Source organism: Daucus carota, chromosome 8 (genome assembly GCF_001625215.2).
Source record: "Daucus carota subsp. sativus chromosome 8, DH1 v3.0, whole genome shotgun sequence".
In the NCBI taxonomy this organism is placed as follows: Eukaryota; Viridiplantae; Streptophyta; class Magnoliopsida; order Apiales; family Apiaceae; genus Daucus; species Daucus carota.
Genome location: NC_030388.2, coordinates 20,449,703 through 20,460,345, shown reverse-complemented (window position 1 = coordinate 20,460,345; position 10,643 = coordinate 20,449,703). Strand labels below are relative to the sequence as shown.

Genomic DNA, 10,643 nt, shown 5'->3' with positions numbered 1-10,643 from the left:
CATCGGGTACCTTTGAAACCGATGCCAATAACCTGATGCCAAAAGTAGTTTTTGTAATAGTGAATTCCTCATGTGATTGATGATTTATATTTCCTATTAGGGATGGCTGGATGGGCAGTTCAGTGCCATTATTTGGCGTTTTTTCGCTACTGCTGTGAAACGTAATTATTACTTATGGACATTGTTCAATTTTTTTTATCAACTGAATACATTTATATGATAATCTTATGGACTGCTACAAGTAGTATAAGTAACTGGTATAGATTGGAATTCGTAATACCTATGTCAGTAGTGAGTCTCTTCTGAGTAGCCTTAAATTTGTACGGAAACGAGATACTGTCGCTTATGTCATGAGAATTTTATCTTAAAATTCAAGTTTTCTCAATGTTGCCTGATATATGAACATATCATTAAAAGAATAAGCATATAATGTTTTATTAGGAATTACTTTGTATGAATCATATAGAATTTACATAATTCTATATCTATCTTCAGGTATGCCTTCTGTATGTATACTTGGCCATTGGTGCAGGCATTGCTTCAGTTCTACGTGTGTGTAAACTGTTATTCAGGTCATGGCTAATATATGTTTTTTTTAAACTATTTTTTGGACTAGTTCATTAAGCCAAACACTGCCAAAGTTCAAGTGCATTTTCAGCAGGGCAGGCTGCAGCCTATAAAATGTTTGAGACAATCAACCGTAAACCAAATATTGACGCATATGATACCAGTGGAGTTATATTGAATGACATCAAAGGTGCTATTGAGCTGAAAGATGTGTATTTTAGGTATCCAGCAAGGCCCGACGTGCAAATATATTCAGGTTTATCGTTAAACATATAGAGTGGTGTAATTGCAGCGCTGGTTGGGCAAAGTGGAAGTGGGAAATCAACAGTTATTAGTCTTCTGGAAAGATTTTATGATCCCGACTCTGGTCAAGTCCTTATTGACGGGTTGATTTGAAGTGATTTCAGCTTTAAATGGATAAGAGGGAACATGGGGCTTGTGAGTCAAGAACCAGTTTTGTTTGCTACAACAGTAAAATCAAATATTGCTTATGGAAAGGAAAATGGTACTGAAGAGGAGATAAGAATGGCTATTGAGCTGGCCAATGCTGCAACGTTCATTGACAAATTACCTGAGGTATTCCAAGTTTGCAAGCTTTAGTAATATTTTTTCTTTATAAAAATTAGAAGTGCTGAATTTTACTATGAATACACCTCACTACAAGAGGAAGTAGGCGTTTCTCAGTGTTGGAACATTTTTAAAACAGGCTTTGAATGTCAACAATTTAGAATTGCATAAAATTTTTATTAAGCGAAAAAATAAAAGAAGAAGAAATGCTAATTATTAAATTCTATTGTCAGACCAAAGTTGAACTTTGTTATACAACCTTATATGTGACTATATTTTCGATGGTGCCAGGCAGAACAGAAATTAATTGAGGCAACTCATTGTAAGTCCACTGCTGGCCCTCTCTGAGACTGCAATATCCGGACCTGGGCCTGAGCCTAGAGCCTTCACAAGGGATCATTTGATGTCACACTGTGTTGTTAGTTAACAGTCCATTATATATAAAGTTAATCGTTCTAACTGCGCATGGGATGTAAACAGGGTGTGGACACAATAGTAGGTGAACATGGAACTCAGATGTCTGGTGGGCAAAAGCGAAGAATTGCAATTGCAAGGGCTATTCTGAAGAATCCCAAAATTATTCTTCTCGATGAAGCAACAAGTGCTCTTGATGCTGAATCAGAAAGTGTTGTGCAGAATGCACTTGGGAAGGTCATGACAAACAGAACAACTGTTGTTGCTCATCGCCTCACAACCATCAGAAATGCAGATATTATAACTGTAGTGCATGCTGGGAAACTCGTAAAGAAAGGTGACTTGTTTCATTTTATTTGACATTTCTGATACAGATATTTGCGGACATTCTCAAGTAAAACATTTACTATCTTAAAAATGTTTTATGTGTTTGCTCGATTAGGAACTCATGATGAGTTGATTAAAGATCTAGAAGGTGCCTACACTCAGTTAATCCGAATGCAAGGTGGGGGTACTAATTAGGGTGAAGCAACTCGAGATGTGGAAGCAGAAGAGGATGATAAAAACATTAGCAGCTCCTCTAGCCAAGGATTTTCCACTATGAGATCCTTAAGCAGAGGTCTAGTCGATCTTCATACTTAGTTTCCGTTCCAGGTTTCAACCATATTGAAGAATCTCTCCTAGGAGATAGTGAGAATAGCACTACCAGAAGAGAAAATAATGAAACTGATAAGCAAAAGAAGGAAGATTTTATTTGGTGGCGGTTGGCCTATTTAAACAAACTGGAGCTTTCAGTTTTGATCCTTGGCTCAGTTGCAGCATGTATCAATGATGTGATCTTCCCTTTGTTTGGTCTATTAATATCAAAGGCCATCAATATTTTCTTTGAACCACATGCTAAGATACGAAGGGATTCTAGATTTTGGGCACTCATGTATGTTGGTCTTGGTTGTGTTACCATTGTAGTCATACCAGTGCAGAATTATTTCTTTGGAGTATCAGGAGGAAAATTAATTCAACGAATTCAATCACTATCATTCCAGAAGATTGTGCACCAGGAAATTAGTTGGTTCGACGATCCCGCAAACTCTAGGTACATATGTTTCTTTTTGGAGTGCATACATATTTCTTTAGTATCAAAGCATATCCTCTACAGAAGCAACTTTACCTCAATTACTTAAAGTCTTAAACAGATTCTTGCAGATGCGTTTATACTTTATACTAAGTAAACGACAGCTCTCTCAGACTGAATATTGTTCTTGAATGCAATGGAGCAGTTGGTGCCTGATTATCAACTGATGCTACAACGGTCTGGAGTCTTGTTGGTGATGCATTGGCATTGATTTTCCAAAACATGGCAACAATAGTAGCCGGAGTTGTTATAGCATTCACTGCTAATTGGATGCTTGCACTGGTAATTGTAGCGGTTTTTCCTTTGATGCTTGTGCAAGGACTCCTTCAGACAAAGTTTAATAAAGGGTTTAGTGCTGATGCCAAGGTTTGTACACTAAAGCAGCTTCAATATTTTTTGACTGTTACTTACTGAGTACCCTGCACATGTTTTTCATATCAGGATGAAATATCTCAAAGGAACTAGTAGATATGAAAATCAAGTTTTTCCTCTTTTTCTATCACGCAGGTGATGTATGAACAAGCCAGTCAAGTTGCAAACAATGCAGTTGGTAGCATAAGAACTGTTGCATCATTTTGTGCTAAAGACAAAGTGATGGCTATGACCCAAAAGAAATGTGATAGCCCCATGAAATCAGGAATTAGGCTTGGAATTGTGAGCGGTTTTAGTTTCGGCATGGGTTCTTCAGTTATCTTCTTAGTTAACTCTTTCATTTTCTACATCGGATCAGTCCTGGAGAAGCATGGGAAAGCCACTTTGCTGAAATTTTCAGAGTAAACACTAATCTGTTTTGTGACCCAAGGTGTGATTCAAGAATTAAAGAAATACTTATTGTTCTTTTGTTTTCCTTTTAAGTATTTTTTTAATAATATTTTGTGATAAATATTTGTCCCCCTTTTTCTAAAAGAATTATTTCATATTTTACTTGCAATACAACAATTTTTGCTTGATTGCAGGTTGTTTTTTGCTCTCACTAGATGACTGTGATTGGAGTAAGTCAGACCATTGGCATGGCACCAGATCTCGATAAGGTCAAGAACTCAGATGCTTCTATTTTCAAAATTCTTGATAGTAAACCCAAAATAGATTCCAGCAATGATGAAGGCTTGATGATAGATACTGTAAAAGGTGATGTTGAATTGCGGAATGTCAGCTTCAAGTTTAACTCTTAACAGAAAAAGAAGTTACTCTTCGAATAAAAGAGTTTATGATAGTTGTTAATCATGTGATCTCTGAATTAATTTCTTACAGACTGTAGCACTTGTTGGCGAGAGTGGAAGTGGAAAATCTACGGTGATTAGTCTGATTGAGAGGTTCTATGATCCTGATAGCGGTCATATTTATCTCGATGGTGTGGAGCTCCAGAAATTGAAGCAAAATTGGCTAAGACAACAGATAGGCTTGGTAAGTCAGGAGCCTGTGCTGTTCAACGTAACCATCCGTGAAAACATTGCTTATGGTAAAAATGGTGAAGCTACTGAGGAAGAGATTATTGCAGCAACAAGATCCTCAAATACACATGACTTCATATCAGCATCACCCCAGGGGTATGACACAAATGTTGGTGAGAGAGGGGTGCAATTATATGGTGGACAGAAGCAACGAATAGCGATTGCAAGGGCTATAATAAAGGACCCGAGAATCCTTTTTCTTGATGAAGCAACAAGCGTCAAGCGTGCTTGACACAGAATCTGAGAGAATAGTCCAGGATGCATTGGACAGAGTTATGGTGAATAGAACGACTGTGGTGGTGGCACATGACTAGGCACCATTAAAGGCGCGGATGTTATAGTAGTTGTGAAGAATGGTGTGATACTGTGATTGGTGAAAGAGGAAATCACAATGCGCTTGTGAGCATTCCTAATGGAGTGTATGCTTCTCTTGTTGCACTTCACATGACCTCAACATGAATGTATTATCAAAGGTTACACGAAATATTGGATAAGCCAGAATAGTTAGGCTTCCACTTTAGTAGTTGTGCAGCTACTGATACATAGGTCCTTGTAATTTTTTGTAATCTGCAAAATTTTAAAATGGTCGTTTCCCAGGTGAAGTTGCTGAGAATGTGGGTTTTACAGGCACATAGCAAGGGTGATGAGTGATCCATATCAAACTCTCTCTGACTTCCGGTAACTAGGACATGTTACCAACTAGGACATAATAAAAAATAGTTGTCCAAATGATTTGGGACATTATTTTAATACGAGTATTGCTAGGTGTACATAATTGTGTACATAAAATTTGTACATAATAACATGGAATTGACATGGAGTGTTTTAATTGGGGTGGTTGATGTGAATACATGGGGCTCATTCTAATTAAAACACACCACGTTCATTATGTATAAAATTTTGTACGCAATTATGTGCACCAAGAATTTTCCTTTTAATATATCAACTCAAACAACATGCCTTATTATTGTGTCTTATTATTAAAATAATAATATATTTGAATTATTGTTGCAGGGAAATGAAAAGGAGAGAGGAGAGATGTGTTGAAATGAGATAAATCTATTTTTTATTGATAAAAATAGTTTAGGGCATGTATAGTTGTGCCTCAAAAAGAAGGCCTTTGTTAGATGTCTTAGAGTTTTAAGGCAACACAGGGATATTGTTGGAGCACTCATTTGCTTCAATGTAATTTTAATTTAGGACATCAATTTAAGGCAAGACTTGCTCTTACAGAAGACAACTAAAGCACATCTTATTTCAGAAAATGTGTTAATGTGTTACTTAAATTTTATTTTATTTTTGTCTTTGTGATATTATTTTATTTTACTTTTTCAGTTTAAAAACGTAAGAGTTTTTTATATCTAAAAATTTTAAATTTTTGATCTACATATACTCACACTATTCTTTAATTTGTAATTTTTAAATTATTAATTGCTTAATTCCATTTATTTTTTGTCATAGCCTAATTCTATTTATCTCAAATTACTTAATTCCATTTATTTTTTGTCATAGCCTAATTATCAATTGCTTAATTTTAAGTAATTATTTAAAATGTAATATTACATATAGCAGCGGGGCGGGGCGGAATTATATTAAATCTCCAGTGGGACAAGGATGGGGATTAAAAATATATCCCTCGGGGAATGGGGCTGGGGCGGGGACGGGGCAGAAAAATATATATGGGGTGGGGCTGAGAAATGTAGTCTCCGCCCCGAACCCACCCCATTTTTAACCCTAGGTAAGAGTGAAATTTCAATTGGGTTTGTAGTTTGTTAAACAAAAGAGTTTGCGGTAGAATAAGACTATATGTATGTATGTGTATATATATATAGAGAAGTGATCAATTACAAACCAACTTTTAAATACAAACTAAAGCAGGCTCCCCACCACTATTTATAACCATAGGAATCACTAATTTGTACTGCATTAATCACTAATTTTACACAGAAAAATAAACAATTTTTATTTTTCAAAATTTAGAAAAATCTACTTATGTTAACTACTGGTGATTGATTATGAATGATCAATTTCAGTGGTAGTGAGGTTCTTGATGACAAAAAGTGATAAGTGGAGGTGTATGATAGTGGTAACTATTCACTAGTTGCTAGTTGTATTAAGTTATTATGACAAGTGTTGGTGACTATTTGTGATGGTAGGCAATGGTGAGAATCCATAAAAATCGCTAGTAATGGTGGTAGGAGTTCCATTATTTACATTGATGAGGAAGATGATGGTGATATACGTTTCATATATACATATGTATATATTTATATTTGAGAGATATGTTACATACAAAATAGTGATTACCGATGTACAAAATAGTGATATCTGTGGTTTAAAATAGTGATTAAAACACTAAAAACTAATCTAAACTATTGGATCAATCTAATACAAATCAAAAATAAAATACAAACTATAAACTAATCTAAGTCATTAGATCAATCTAATCTAACGGCCCCTTAGAATTCACCACACACAATAAACATGTACCATCCCACGCATTAATAAAAATTCGGTGAAGTCCGATTGTGTAAAAAGTTTACCGATTGACGGGAAAAATCATATTAAAAACAGAAGGGATTAGGCGGGATTGTGTGTGTGAAGGTGTATTGTATTTGCGTGTGATGCTCCTGGCGGGGCCGTTAGATTAGATTGAATATATGACTGAGGAGATTAGTTCTCATATCTCACATAGGTATGAGGTTCTCATTTGAGCACCTGCCTATATATATATGGAGATGATCTAATAAATAACATTATTAGTCTAAAAAATCTAAAAACTAGTTTTAAAATGATCAAAGATTTCCTTATACATTTTATAGGCATCCCCAATTGGTACATCAATTTCCCATAACTAACCTTTTCACCCAAATGTCACATTAGTAATGAGACTCGGCTAGAAGTCACGTCACCATGTCAGCATGGAGGCCACCCAGATTGCCACATTAGCTATCACTTCAGTACCGGGGGTCGTCTAAACTGCCACGTCAGTATGTGGGGCTGCCCAAATTGTCACGTCAGCATGACCGTGCGGCCACGTCAGCACGACGGTGCGGCCACGTCAGCACTTGCTGAAGTGGCAACTGTCACAACAGTAGCCCCGTCACGTCAACAGTGGCCATGTTGCTGGTATGCCCTTATAAATTGAAAAAAAAAACATGAAGTCATGCAGCGGAGTTCAATTACCAATTATGTAATGGATATAGCAAAGTTAAATATTCTTAACATTCCTTAATTTGTAAGTTAATTTGTTTTGTATCGAAATAAGCATGTTATATATAGAGTTGGCAATCGTTTAGTTTCGTGTATTTTCGTGTTTTGTGTACTCGAAGGTGAAACCAGTATCCGCTCGTTACTAATTTCGTGTACCTAATTTGAAACCCGTATCCGTTCCGAAACGTTTCGTGTATTTTTAGTGTACTTTTTGTGTATATTATATATAAAATATAAAATATTAATATAATTTTAATCAAAAAATAGATTTAATATATTTTATCCTATATAATTTTACTTAATGTGAATGATATATTTATACTCGTATATAATTCTCTACAAATTTGTTAATGTATCTATAATAGGGAACCGGTCCACAGCCACCGGTGGATAAAGACCGGTTTCCAGCCACCAAATCATAACCACTCGTTGCTGTGATCCTACGGTTGAAAAACACACTCCCCGCAATGAAACATTGCGGGTATACATGTCCCTGCAATGAAACATTGCAACCCCGCAATGAATCATTGCGGGTATACAAGTCCCCGCAATGTTTCATTGCAGGGAGTCTCTTTTTATTCCCTGAACCCTTTTACCCCTCCCTTCACATATCATATGACTTGTAGAGTTTATTAAATTAAATTGTTATCATTTAACATTTTAAATTATATTAAAAATATTGTTAAGATTAGAAGTGGTGAGAAAATTTTAATTTTTCTTAGTACAATATATGAATAATTTTCTATCTAATTTCTATATATTTTTATCTTATTAACTATTTTATGTCTTTTAGCTATACGAATAATTTTACTTATTTGAATACTACTGCTTGTTTCTTAAATATATCGAATATATGTTTGAACTACATAGTTCACATGCTCTTTTAAGGTTGATTAACTTTTTGCAGCTAAAGTTGAATTATTTTATTAGAAATTATTCACTTTTTCCGATTCTCTTTTGTACTGGTAGTGTTTTCAAATATACTCGAAAATATTCAAATCAAAGATAAATATCGAAATTATGAATAAACATCACTTAAATTGGTTGAATATTAGTAAGAACACATATAATTAGTTTTTTGACAAATTATTAACTTTTTCCAATTCTCGTATGTACAAGTAGTGTTTTGAAATATATTCGAACAAATGCAAATCAATGATACTCAAACATATACAAATCAAAGAAAAATATCTAAATTATTATAAATATTACTCAAATTAGTGAAATATTAGTAAGAACACATATATTAATATTTTCTAGCTAAAGTAGAATAAATTCTTACAATTTATTGAACTTTTTAAAATATTTTAAATAAAACAAGTAATATTATTATCCCCTCAATGTTTCATTGCGGGTATGGTTTACATAATTTTCTTTAAATTTAATAAAAAAGGTGGTTGGATGTGGTGGACAGTTTTTGTTGCAAAAAGACCCCGCAATGATTCATTGCGGGGCGTATTTTTTTTAAAAGATACCCGCAATGAATCATTGCGGGGGTTATTTTTTTACTCCAAAACAACCAAGTAAGGATTCGTACATTGTACCTTGCAGTTTCAAGAGAAGGGGGGGGGGAGTACCTAATTTTCAATGAAGAGGCGAGATTATGCAGAAGATAGCAGATGGGAGCCGGGAGTGTCGAACGGATGGGAGATGGGGATGGGATGGTCGCAAGTCTGCAGTGCAAATGGGAACCGGTGACCTAACTTGCAATTGAAATCAAAGGAGAAATCGGGTTTTACCCGGTTTTTCACCATCCGCAATATTTCATTGCGGGGTTTAATTATAAAATATTTTAAGATTATAAACAATTAATATTTTAAAATATTTGTGATATAATAATTTAATATATTTATACATTATAGTGATACAATTATTATGAATAATAATCCTAAAATTTTAAATTTTAATATATATATATAGAGTCCTACTCCAATAGAAACCAAATTAGCCTAAAAACTAAAAACCAGTTTCTGGACAGTTTTTTATCACTATTTTTAACTACAGAAATCACTAATTTGTACATAACATATCACTAATTTATATATAGCATATCTCGCCGATATAAATATATATACACACATATATGCAACGTATATGACCATCATCTTCTCTCAAATCATAATAATGGACCTCTTACCACCATTACCAGACGTTTCCATGACTTGCCACCATTGTCTATCATCACCAATAGTCACATACACTTTTCATCATAACTTACAAAATTAACGATTATTTACCATCATCACACAACTTCTCTTGGGGTTTCCTACCGCCAAGAACCTTCCTACGAATAAAATTGATCATTTATAATCGATTATCAATAGTTTAGATAAGTAGATTTTCTCAATTTGGACAATAAAAATCGCTGTTTACATACTGTATAAAAACAGTGATTAGTGCAGTATAAATTAGTGATACCCGTAGTTATAAATAGTGGTAGGGAAACTGGTTTCTAGTTTTTATTTTAAGAGTAATTTCTATTTGATAATGAGCCTATATATATATACATATATATATATTGAATTAATGAAGATAATCATATATTTAAAATGAAAGGAATTAATTTAAAATTAAAAATAAAAATTTATTAAACTAAAGTGGTGGAAGGGTAGTCTGGGGAGTTGGATTGCTTCGTAGTTCCCGCAATGAAACATTGCTGGTGCTTACCTACCCGTAATGAAACATTGCGGGTACTTTCATACCCGCAATGTTTCATTGCGGGTACCTCAGTACCCGCAATGTTTCATTGCGGGGAGTCTTTCTCATCCAACGGTCAAGATCTGATGGTTCGCTATCCAACGATGACTGTATAACAACCCCCTCTATAATATATATCTATATAGGCTCATGATCAAATAGAAACCAATTTTAAAATAAAAACTAGAAACCAATACAAGTTAGTGATATTCTCAGTACAATTTAGTGATTATCTCTTTAGGATTTAGTGATCTGTGCTGCAGAATTTAGTGAAAACTCAATCTCCAGATATTAACCAGCTTAGAATCTCCAGATCTGTTCATGTTTTCGATTCAGATGGTGGTGATAGTGGTGGAGATGGTGGAGGTGAAGGTGGAGATGGAGGAAAGATGATTGTAGCGGAGGTTTGGGCGGCTTGAAGTAGGGGGTTGGAGCGTTGCCGGAATAGTGGCGGCTCCGCCTTTGAAGTTGAGTCGAGGTGGAGAAAGAAGTATGAACGAATCTGAAGGAGGTTGAAGCGGCGATTAAGATGGGCCTGGTGAAGATGGAGGTGTGGAGGTTGTGTTGTTAAAGAAATAATGGAGGTGGAGGTGGAGATGGAG

The 10,643-nt window shown here is 34.8% G+C and overlaps 1 pseudogene; it reads left to right on the top strand.

The window, feature by feature from the left end:
• The first annotated feature begins 625 nt into the window (after positions 1–625).
• On the top strand, positions 626–4,733 carry LOC108198310 (ABC transporter B family member 11-like; annotated as a pseudogene).
• Positions 4,734–10,643: the final 5,910 nt, after the last annotated feature.